Genomic DNA, 10,605 nt, shown 5'->3' with positions numbered 1-10,605 from the left:
AATGAATTAGCTCCTTACCAGATTCATTCATTCGGTGATGGGATAAGCATACCACATCTTTGGAGAAGATTTTCAATTTGTGTATCTGTAATTCAGCCGTTTGGAACCTTTCTTCACTGCCGTACCTCATTTGAAGTCTTGCTTTACTGGTGTTCGTTTACTATTTGGACATTTTATTATTATTATTTTTGATATAGGACTATATGGACATTATATAGGGTGTCTCTAAACACAAATTTATTTTTTGATAGCCCATTTATGCTTAATAGCAAATATTTTTTCATATCTTCACTTTTATGTTTTAGGGGTTCATACACAGAGTTTGATACACATATATTGTGTTTGGGGAATTCACATTATCGATACGTATTTATGGTTTGTTTTTGCATTTAATTGCATTTATCCGTATATGGTTTACACTACATTTTGGAGGTGGCTTTAGAGACATTAGGTACTAAGACCCACAGTGTGGGTCGGGCACTTCTATATACCCTAATCATATTGGGTATTCGTGGTTAGCGCAGTTCTTTTTCTTTTCTATTTCTGTTTGGTGTATTTTTGGTGTACATTTGAATTGCAGCTTCCGTTCAACACTATTTGTTTTTCCCGTAGCGCAGTTTTATCCTTTTTTCCTTCCTAAATATTTACCCAGGGTTGCAAGATGCGCTAAAGCTGTCCAGAACACTCTGCAGCCATTTCAGGCGGTCATACACAAGCAGGGCTTGGTTGGCTGAAATTCAGCAGGAATTCCACCTGCCCGTAAACCACTTTGAAGAAGAGGAAGACATGAGTCAATCTGTAAGCAATTGCTTTTCAACCCCAGGAGCCTTGGGAGTATTACTTGGCTGGGAGGAGGAAGTTCCAGATGCTGAGTGAGTGACCCTGAAGAGTCTGCTTCTCAAGTCTCTGCAAATTTGAGGCACATGGGCAACCTCATGCTTCAAAGCCTGTGAAAGGACTCAAGAATAAGTGGCATAAAGGAGAAGGATGATTACTGGTTAGCAACCCTCCTTGACCACCATTATAAGTTGGAGAAGAAATCCGCCTAAGTGAGGCATTTCAGGAATTTTAGTCCTCGCTGCCCAGGGCTGTCGGCTTTCACATCTCGATGGCAGCGTCTGCATCACATGCTGAACGATTACCTCAGGGGGACAAAACAGAGATGGAGAGCTTTCCAGCTGATGATCCACTGACTTACTGGGTCATGAGAATAGACCATTGGCCAGAACTTGCCCAGTATGCTATTGAGTTGTTGAGCTGCCCTGCATACAGCATGCTTTCAGAAAGAGCATTCAGTGCTGCAGGAGGTTTCATTACTGATCATAGAACGCTTCTGTCCACAGACTCCGTGGACTGTTTGACTTTTATAAAAATTAATCAGTTCTGGATGACCAGCTATGAAGCCACTGATGCCGATGTCACTGATTAAGGCTTTTTGGGATGTGGAATCTCTGCAGTACTTTGAGGCTCCCTAGCTTTGAGGGTGTTCAATCATTTCCTCTAGAATAATGTTTTTGGTATAGGTTTCATGGGCACAATTAACACCCCAAAGACCATTTTTTTCAGCACTGAAGGGAATGTAGATTGTCTAGAGGTAGTTAACCCTTCAATTACCTCTGGTAAAATGTGACGATCAATCCCCACACAGGCCTGGGAGATTCGCCCATTGAGACAATGACACAAAACAACAAAGTCTCTCCGAGCAAATCTAATCTTTATTCTTTGGTGTGAATATTTAAAGGGGGCTTTCAGAAAGTACCGCCCTTTGAACGTGTCATACAGATTATCCAATCATATACAAGTACAGCCTACAATAAAAGTGAAACTAGCAATTCCTCAAAATCATGTGCTTTCCAAGAAACGAAACAACTGAAAGAAGACAACAGTAACATGGGAAACGAAACTAGACTAGCAAAACTTGAGCATACATTTTGTGAGGTGGATGTTAGAGAGAGACACAAAATGGAAACCAAATTTCTTAAATAATGAAAGCGGTTAAGCTAAATATCCCTTCAATCCCCTCTTAGATCATATAAGATGATCTCTACATTCTATGTTGTGTCTTAATACTTCTTTGGGGTTGTGGCGTTGATTGCCTGATAACTCTTCATGTATGTCATGTAGGATAGAACCTTATCGGGAGATTGAAGGCGTGCAACTATGCAAGTGTAACACTTAAAGCAGAGGTAAAGAATCAGAGCAAGGATAAATATCATAACAATAACAAGGACAATGTCTTTTAACCATGAAAATATACCTCCAAGCCCTAATCCTGCATTGGCAAATGGGCTCCATGTTTTAGCAATGTCCCTAGCTTCCTGCTGGAGCTGACCTCTAAGGGATGTCCCCTTTTATCATCCCCTACCACTCCCATGACAGGTACCAAGTATGCAAGGTAACACCATCCCTTAACATGAAGGGGCACCCAGGGATAACACACTTTCCCACAACATACATAAATACTTTGTCCTAGTGCAAAAGGTCTCTTAGCGACAATCTCATGAGTGTACTTGTCCTGTGTCACGATTATTGGTGCAATATTTCACCTACATTTTTAGGGAAAGAAGAAAAGTTATGCAAAGTACAGTTTAGCCCTGGGTCAGATACTTGAAACAGTGAGCAGGCATTCCCACATCTTGATGTTAAATATTGACCTGCTGCAGAAAGAAGGCCTAATCTGTGTCTCATTCCCTAAATTAAAACACCAATCAGGGGAATGACTTCTACCTGCTATTGGAAAGGTAACAAAGTTGTTTATGTACAGAGTGGATATGTTAGTCAGGAATACCGGAAGAGGAGTCTCCTTGAGAAAGGAGGAAATATTTAAAGGTACAGACAAAAGGGAAATTCAGGCAGTGCTAGGATGTAATTTGTTACATATCCTACATTCTTCATACCCTGATTTTTTCCCGAGCATAAGCATACTTAAATTTTAGCAAAACCATGTTATCAGTAAAACTATCTCCAGTCTCTCTCTTGATTCTAGCTTGTGTCACTGTAATGCTCTCTTGTGTGTATGTATATGTGTGTGTGTGTGTGTGTGTGTCTGTTCCCACAGATACTTTTAATTGCACCCAAATCTTCAGGTGGGTAGGAACACTGCCAGAGAGATCAGGATCAGGAGGCAAAATGCCTTGCCAGAAGTCTGTGGTGAAATAAGGGAGGTCATCTTCTCTGGCCGGACCTGCTTTCCCAGGAACTCCTCCTTCCTCTGCTTGGACTTCGGCTTGAGGGTCTCCTGTATCCAAGATCTCCTTCCAGCTCTTGGGGCTTTGGGCAACCTTTTTCACTCTGTTGGCATGGATCCAGGACTGGCAATTTTCCACTGGGATGGCTGTTCTGGTCACTGCAACCACTGTGGTAGGAGGTCCATAGGGATACTCTTGCTTCTTACTTCTGTTCAGCTATTGGACCACCACGGTGTCTCCCACCTTAAAGAGGTGAGTAGCTTCCTGTGAAGAAAAAGGAGAGGTGCGAGCAACATTTCTCTCAACTGTATCCAATGTTTCAACCAATTTCCTTACATATTCTTCCTGTATTAAGTCTAAATCTACCTTTTCCATCATTAAAGGTGCTCTGGCCCATGGGGTGGGGGAAGTTAGACCCATCAAGACTTTAAAAGGTGAATACCCTGTTGTCTTGGAAGGGATCATTCTTATTTCTGCCAGGACTGCTGAGAGGACCTTCTTCCAGTTGGCAAAGATTCCTCCTGTGGACTTTCTTATTTTGTCTTTTTTTTAATTGTTCTGTTCATTCTTTCTCTTATCCCTGAGCTTTGAGGGTGGTAGGGAATGTGAAACTTCCATTCTATCTTGAGAGTTTTTACCAAGTCCTGGCAGACCCTTGATACAAGGTCCATTGTCTGAGTTTATTTGAAGTGGGCATCCCCATCGAGGAATGATTTCCTGAATGAGGATCCTCACTACTGTTTGTGCATCTTCTTTTGTGGTTACAAAAAATTCAACTCATCTTAAAAAAATGTTCACAATTACCAAAAGATATTTCTGTCTTTTGCCTAGTTTGGCCATGTGTGTGAAATCAGTCTGAAAATGTGTAAAAGGAGTGTTTGGCCTTGTGTGGGTTGCTCCTGATACATGTGATGCATCTTGATACATAATCTTTAACCCTCCAGGAAAGTTCTGAAAAATAAAAATATTTCTCCAATAGTTCACAAGTGGCCTTCCAGCCTCTGTGACCTATTCCATGGTACTGAGAAATAAAAAGTGATGCACTAGCTACTGGTATACATGGCTTCCCCTCTTTGCAGAGAAGTCCAGTCTTTGGATCTTTCTGCACACTTATTTTGTCCCAATCCCTGAGATCAGCTTCTACTGCACATCCCTGCAAATCTGAAAGAACCTGATCAAAGAAGGGCAATTCTGGGGCTAGCATGGGCATTTAGATCTGTGCATTTTTGTGAAATATCAGCTTGTTTAGCAGCTAAACCAGCCAGAGCATTGCCCTTGGCTATCTGTTTGTTGGCCTGTGTGTGCTCTGCAATGCTGTGAAAGATAAATCAGACCTGGGTGATGTGTCTTGGTGAATGAGGTTTATGCAATCATGTTGTGGCACAACCTCATCCTGCTCTCCTTTTAATTCTAAAGGGCATTTAAGATTGGTGCTGGTCCTGCAGTGGGAGAAGCATATTTGATGTGCAATTTTGGATTAGACAGCACGATCACCTCATAGCCACTCAACCTCTGAGCAGACGTGCTGTGTATGTACATTTTTCAATAGGATTGATACATTGTTGGTGGTGTGAAGTGTCGTGTCGTGCCCCAGAGAGAGTGAAAGAAGTGGTCATCTGAACCATCATCGCACAGGACACGAGAGCTCCGAGACACACAGGCATGCCCTGAACCTGCATCGGAACCATCTTTGAGGGAAAAAAAAATAGGGCGCAACTTGCCTCCATGCTCCTGAGCGAGGACACCTGACAAAGTCTTACAATTTTCCCTTGCAAACAAATAAAACATTTTTCCATAATTAGGGAGGCCGAGCCCTGGAGCCATTACCATAGCATTTTTCAAATACACAAAAGCATTGCACATTTCATCTGACCATTTTATACAGTCTGGCATGTCTGAACCTATGGCTTGTCTCAGGAGATTGTCATAGTAGGAACAGTCAGGTATTCATTGGCAGCAGTAACCAGTCATACCAAGAAAGGTAAGCATGTCTTTCTTAGTAAGTGGGCGGGGCAGACCCACAAGAACCATAGCTCTTTTGTGATTGACTTTCCTTTCTCCTTTTGAGAGTACACAACCAAGATATGCAACCATTTCCTGACACCATTGCAATAATTTCTTTGACACTTTGTGACCACTTTCAAAAAAACATTTCAAAAGATCCCTCCCATCCTCCAGGGCGGCCACCAAGTAGAACTGCAGATGAGGAGCCACATACTGCAGCAGGGATGAACAGTGTCCTGGTATCCAAGCTCTGAGAGTAGTTTGGAGGACAATGGAATAGACTGCAGAGGAGTCTACATAGCCCATGTTAGTTAGAAAGCAAAGATTGGCTGTGTCTCCTCATCCACAGGGACGGAAATAAAAAAAGCATTCAATAAATCAATCACAGTAAAATACTCTGCATCCTGTGGTATGGCAGTATTGATGACACATCAGACACCATTGGGGCAATCGGTACCATTAGGCTATTGATGGCCCTTAGGTCTTGTTCAAACCTATAGTCACCATTTGCCATCTTACTGGGTTAATGTTAATGTAGGGCGAGACAATTTCCCTCTTGGTTGTCTCTGTGTGTAACCCCCTCTTTGTCCTTGCCCCCTCCCTTTTATAAAAGTTACCCCTTTTATTTCCTGAGAAATCATTTTGATAATGTGTCTGCACTAGTTTGTTTAAGGATGTCAAAACATCCTGCAGCATCCTTCGCTGTCAGAAATCAGTTATTGTGCTTGTAGCCCACTCTGATATTTACTGTGTGTCCTCATGTAATGAAGTGTTTCATGAAACTCTTATCTGGTTGTGGAATGTAAGGGGGAGGAGGGGGGTGCATGGTACATGCATAGAAAACATTGATTTAACCCTTAAATCCACCATCTCATGTCTCTGTTAAACCCATTGTGGACAATGTTGTGGCTAGGATGCTATAGGGAGCCTCGGTCCAGCCGGGGATCTCCACAGCATGTTTATTTTCATCCTTATTTTTCTTTCTAAACATTCTGACTTTTATTTCCTTGACTTTTTATTTATTTTTTATTTATTTATTTTTTTTGGCAAAATTCCAACAAGCACTCCTTATGGCCGGAGGTTCCCCTGATCACAAGCAAGCTTTGTGCATTATTACTTTTCTTATTTTTATCACCAAACTATTTTTATTTATATTTCAAATTTTTGGCAGCGTGCCAACGGGTTCAAACGGTACTTTCAATTGCTGTAGTACCAATGTCGCAAACAATTACTCACTATCTATTAGGGTTAGTGAGATATTAGCACTTGAACCCTGTTGGCAAAAAACCAAATGTCCAAATTTTGCACCTGGCTTCCCCTGTGCAAGAGATGTCAGTAGCAAAAAGAATTATTCAAATAGCATGTTTTGATCAAAAGTTAGCCTCAGAGTATACTACCGACTATGCCAATTCATGTATTACCTTAAGAGAGTGTTATAAACACTGCTACTATGCTCACTATCTCATACATTGGAGTCAAAACATTCATATGTAAATCATTAAGAGAAAACATAAATACATCACCGGATACTGTAGCATCGCTCTACGTCTCGGTTGGGGAACTTCCATCAATCACAAAAAGGAGCCGGGAGTTCACCGCAAGACGCGTCTGTCGCCTTTTATTTACGTACCCTTATAACACAGTGCAGTGGAAAGCGTCGTCTTACCTTACAACGCTGACAAATTCCACACAAACAGTTAACAGATCATCTTATAAACTTCTACAGGCGATAGGAAGATAAGCAAAGAGAAGGGTTTTGTCCGTCACACTTTAGCAGACTTTTTCTTATAATTACAGTACTGTATAAATCATTTTCCTACGAACTTCTCAGAGTCCGTGAAAGCCCACCCAGAGCTTTCTCCTTGTTCACACGGGAACAAGTGCTGCTTCTTAAAGCAGTCTTATTAAATGAACTTCTCGGAGTCCATTAAAGCCCACCCAAGGCTTCTCTACCTGTTCACACGGGAACAGGTGCTGCTTCTTAAAGCAGTCTTATTAAATGAACTTCTCAGAGTCCATTAAAGCCCACCCAAGGCTTTATCACTGTTAACTCAGAACAGCCTTTTTTACTGCTTCTCAGAGCAGTTAAACTTATCAACGAGGTCTGAAAACAACGTCTACATAAATCACAGGTTCAAAGAACGATTTTTTTAAATAGATGTCACAGTGAGAGATACATATATTAATTCAACTCACCATATAGACATATATTATAATCGACCCCGGACGAGCCCCCAAACTGAAGGGAATGTAGATTGTCTAGAGGTAGTTAACCCTTCAATTACCTCTGGTAAAATGTGACGATCAATCCCCACACAGGCCTGGGAGATTCGCCCATTGAGACAATGACACAAAACAACAAAGTCTCTCCGAGCAAATCTAATCTTTATTCTTTGGTGTGAATATTTAAAGGGGGCTTTCAGAAAGTACCGCCCTTTGAACGTGTCATACAGATTATCCAATCATATACAAGTACAGCCTACAATAAAAGTGAAACTAGCAATTCCTCAAAATCATGTGCTTTCCAAGAAACGAAACAACTGAAAGAAGATAACAGTAACATGGGAAACGAAACTAGACTAGCAAAACTTGAGCATACATTTTGTGAGGTGGATGTTAGAGAGAGACACAAAATGGAAACCAAATTTCTTAAATAATGAAAGCGATTAAGCTAAATATCCCTTCAAGCACCTGTTTGCAATTTTTTTTGTGCCTTGAAAAAGAGCACCTCGATAGGGTTATGGTGGGAAGGCACCCCTGACACCCAAAGAGTATGTTTTCTACACCTGTTTGACAGGTGCATATATTTGCAATTTTTTACAGCAAGACCAATTCTTGCTTTCATCAAGATTACCTCTATAGGGTTACGGTGGGAAGGCGCCACCGACACACAAAGATTAATTTTTACGCACTCGTTACTTCTATCCAAAGTCAAAGTGACCCCAGAATGTATAAAAAAAAAACCTCTAATCTTGTTCCCAGTGCACTGCATTGTGCCCTCATCATACACACTGGCTCCCCTGCTGTTGCTGAGTAAAATAAAGGCAGCTTGCAGGGAAAATTTATTTTATTTTGGCTTTATAAATGCAATTATTGCTACAGCAGATTCTAGACATGGTATAGATATGCCACTTTACAGGTAGACTAAGGGGGACTCCCTATGCACTATATTTGAATTAATTTTTCATTTTTATGCTTTCACTTTAAAAAATCACTGTTCATTTAAAAATTTAATTTTTTACAAACTTTTTTTATTGATACATGTCCCCCGTGCAAGACCCCTGTAACCATTGTATGCCCAATTACTTGCATATAAGCCTTCAAAATAGGCACTTTTGATTTTTATATTCCAATGGTCCCATTGACTTTAACCAAACATGTTACGTGCACTTTATTTGGTGCATTTTGGTGAAATAGGTGGACTTTTGAAATGAACGGACTTGCCCACACACGGAAAAAAGTCCATTCATTTTGAACACGGCTCCAGGTAGACGGGACTAACGAAGGAAGTCAATGTCGCTGCCTCCATCGGTGAGATTGACACCTCGCTAGCCCTGTCACCTGTTATGGACTTAAAGGGGAAGCCCTACACTGAAAAAACGGTGTGGGGGTCCCCCCAAAGTCCATAGCAGACCCTTATCTGAACACGCAGCCCGGCTGGTCAGGAAAGGTGGTGGGGACGAGCGAGCAGCCCCCCTCCTGAGCCGTTCCAGGCCGCATGCCCTCAACATGGGGGGTGCTTTGGGGAAGGGGGGCCCCCCACCCCAAAGCCCCTTGTCCCCATGTTGATGAGGACAAGGGCCTCTTCCTGACAACCCTGGCCGTTGGTTGTCGGGGTCTGCGGGCGGGGGGCTTACCAGAATCAGGGAGCCCCCTTTAATAAGAGGGCCCCCAGATTCTGGCCCCCCCACCCTATGTGAATGAATATGGGGTACAATGTACCCCTACCCATTCACCTGGTGAAAAAAAGTGTAAATAAAAAAACACAAGTTTTTTAAATAATTTATTGGACAGCTCCAGTGGTCTTCTCTTCTTTTGTCTTGGGGGGTCTTCTCGCTGGACTTCTCCGCTATCTTCTGCTCTTTTACAAGTAGAGAAGCCCAGCTTTCTTCTTCGTCGCTGCCGCCATCCGGGGGTCTTCTTCCGACTTTGGGGTCTTTTCCTACTCTTCGGTTCTTCTGCCGGGCCTCCGCTATCTTCTTATAGCTCTTTTACTAGCATTGGCCCGGTCTTCTGTCGATGTCTCCGCCGCCTTCTTTTCTTCTTCTCGTCTTCTCTTCTTCCTTGCGATGTTGACATGACGCTCTCTCTCTGGCCGCAATGGCAGGGACGCGTTGTGCGCCGACTTATATAGGGACAAGGGGCGGGGTCACTGGGTGATGTCACATGGTGACCCTGCCCCCTTATGATGTCACAGTCCCGGAGGATGCTCAAACTGTGATATCATAAGGGGTGGGTCACCAGACGCCATGGAGGAAGATGCCGGACAAGAACACCGGAGCAAGAAGAAGCGGATCAGAGGAAGAAGAAGATGGAGGAAGAAACCAAAGGATGAAGAAAGGAAGAAGGAAGAAGACCAGAAGAAAGAAGATGAAAGAAGACTTTAATAAAGTACTTGTCAAAGACTGTCATTTTTAACACTTTTGTCTGAAATGGTAGGGGTACTTTTGTACCCCCTTACCATTTCACATGAGGGGAGGCCGGGATCTAGGGGGTCCCCTTGTTAAAGGGGTCTTCCAGATTCCGATAAGCCCCCCCACCCGCAGACCCCCACAACCACCGGTCAGGGTTGTGGGGATGAGGCCCTTGTCCTCATCAACATGGGGACAAGGTGCTTTCCCCTCCCAATGTTGAGGGCATGTGGTCTGGTACCGTTCAGGGGGGTGCTCTCTCGTCCCCCCTCTTTTCCTGCGGCCTGCCATTCTGACCCCAGCATTTTTCATTCTTGTCCCAATCATTTTTGGTCACTACTGTCTATTGATATGTAAAACACTGTGTTAATCAGAACTTACTGATCAATAATAACATCTAGTTAACATTGTTAAATGTACGACAAGAAATATGTTGAACAATGATCTACCTGACTCAAGCTGGGCTCCTCCACATGTTGCTGCCTGGAAGGCCCAGGTTGGACATCAGAAGCCTCAGCTGGGTCTTCCAGAAAATGCAGACTGTCATAGTTCAACATCCTGGGGATATAAATGTCATCTGCATCTCCTGATCTCAGGGAATTCTGGACCTTCTTGCGCACCCTCAGATATGCACTCCTCAGGCCACCAATTTTGACCACATAGGTGATGTCTGCTGTGGAGACCATAGTCTTCACCCAAGCAAGCAGTTTCTCCAGCGTTGCCTTCCTCTTTCTTAGGTCCTTAAAAAAAAGGGGTGGTTCATCTGCCACAGGCAGGGCAGC

At 42.9% G+C, this 10,605-nt stretch overlaps 1 long non-coding RNA gene across 1 annotated transcript; it reads right to left on the bottom strand.

Moving 5' to 3' along the window:
* Positions 1-1,697: 1,697 nt before the first annotated feature.
* LOC143963071 (uncharacterized) lies at positions 1,698-7,854 on the bottom strand. The gene is made up of 2 exons (XR_013270875.1): positions 7,389-7,854; positions 1,698-3,452 (listed from the first exon to the last, which is right to left on the bottom strand). It is a non-coding gene; the product is annotated as an uncharacterized LOC143963071 (long non-coding RNA).
* Positions 7,855-10,605: the final 2,751 nt, after the last annotated feature.

This window comes from Lithobates pipiens, unplaced genomic scaffold (genome assembly GCF_037356315.1).
Source record: "Lithobates pipiens isolate NorthernLeopardFrog02 unplaced genomic scaffold, aLitPip1_a1.2 Scaffold_8, whole genome shotgun sequence".
Classification (NCBI taxonomy): Eukaryota; Metazoa; Chordata; class Amphibia; order Anura; family Ranidae; genus Lithobates; species Lithobates pipiens.
This window is presented reverse-complemented; position numbering and strand designations above follow the sequence as displayed.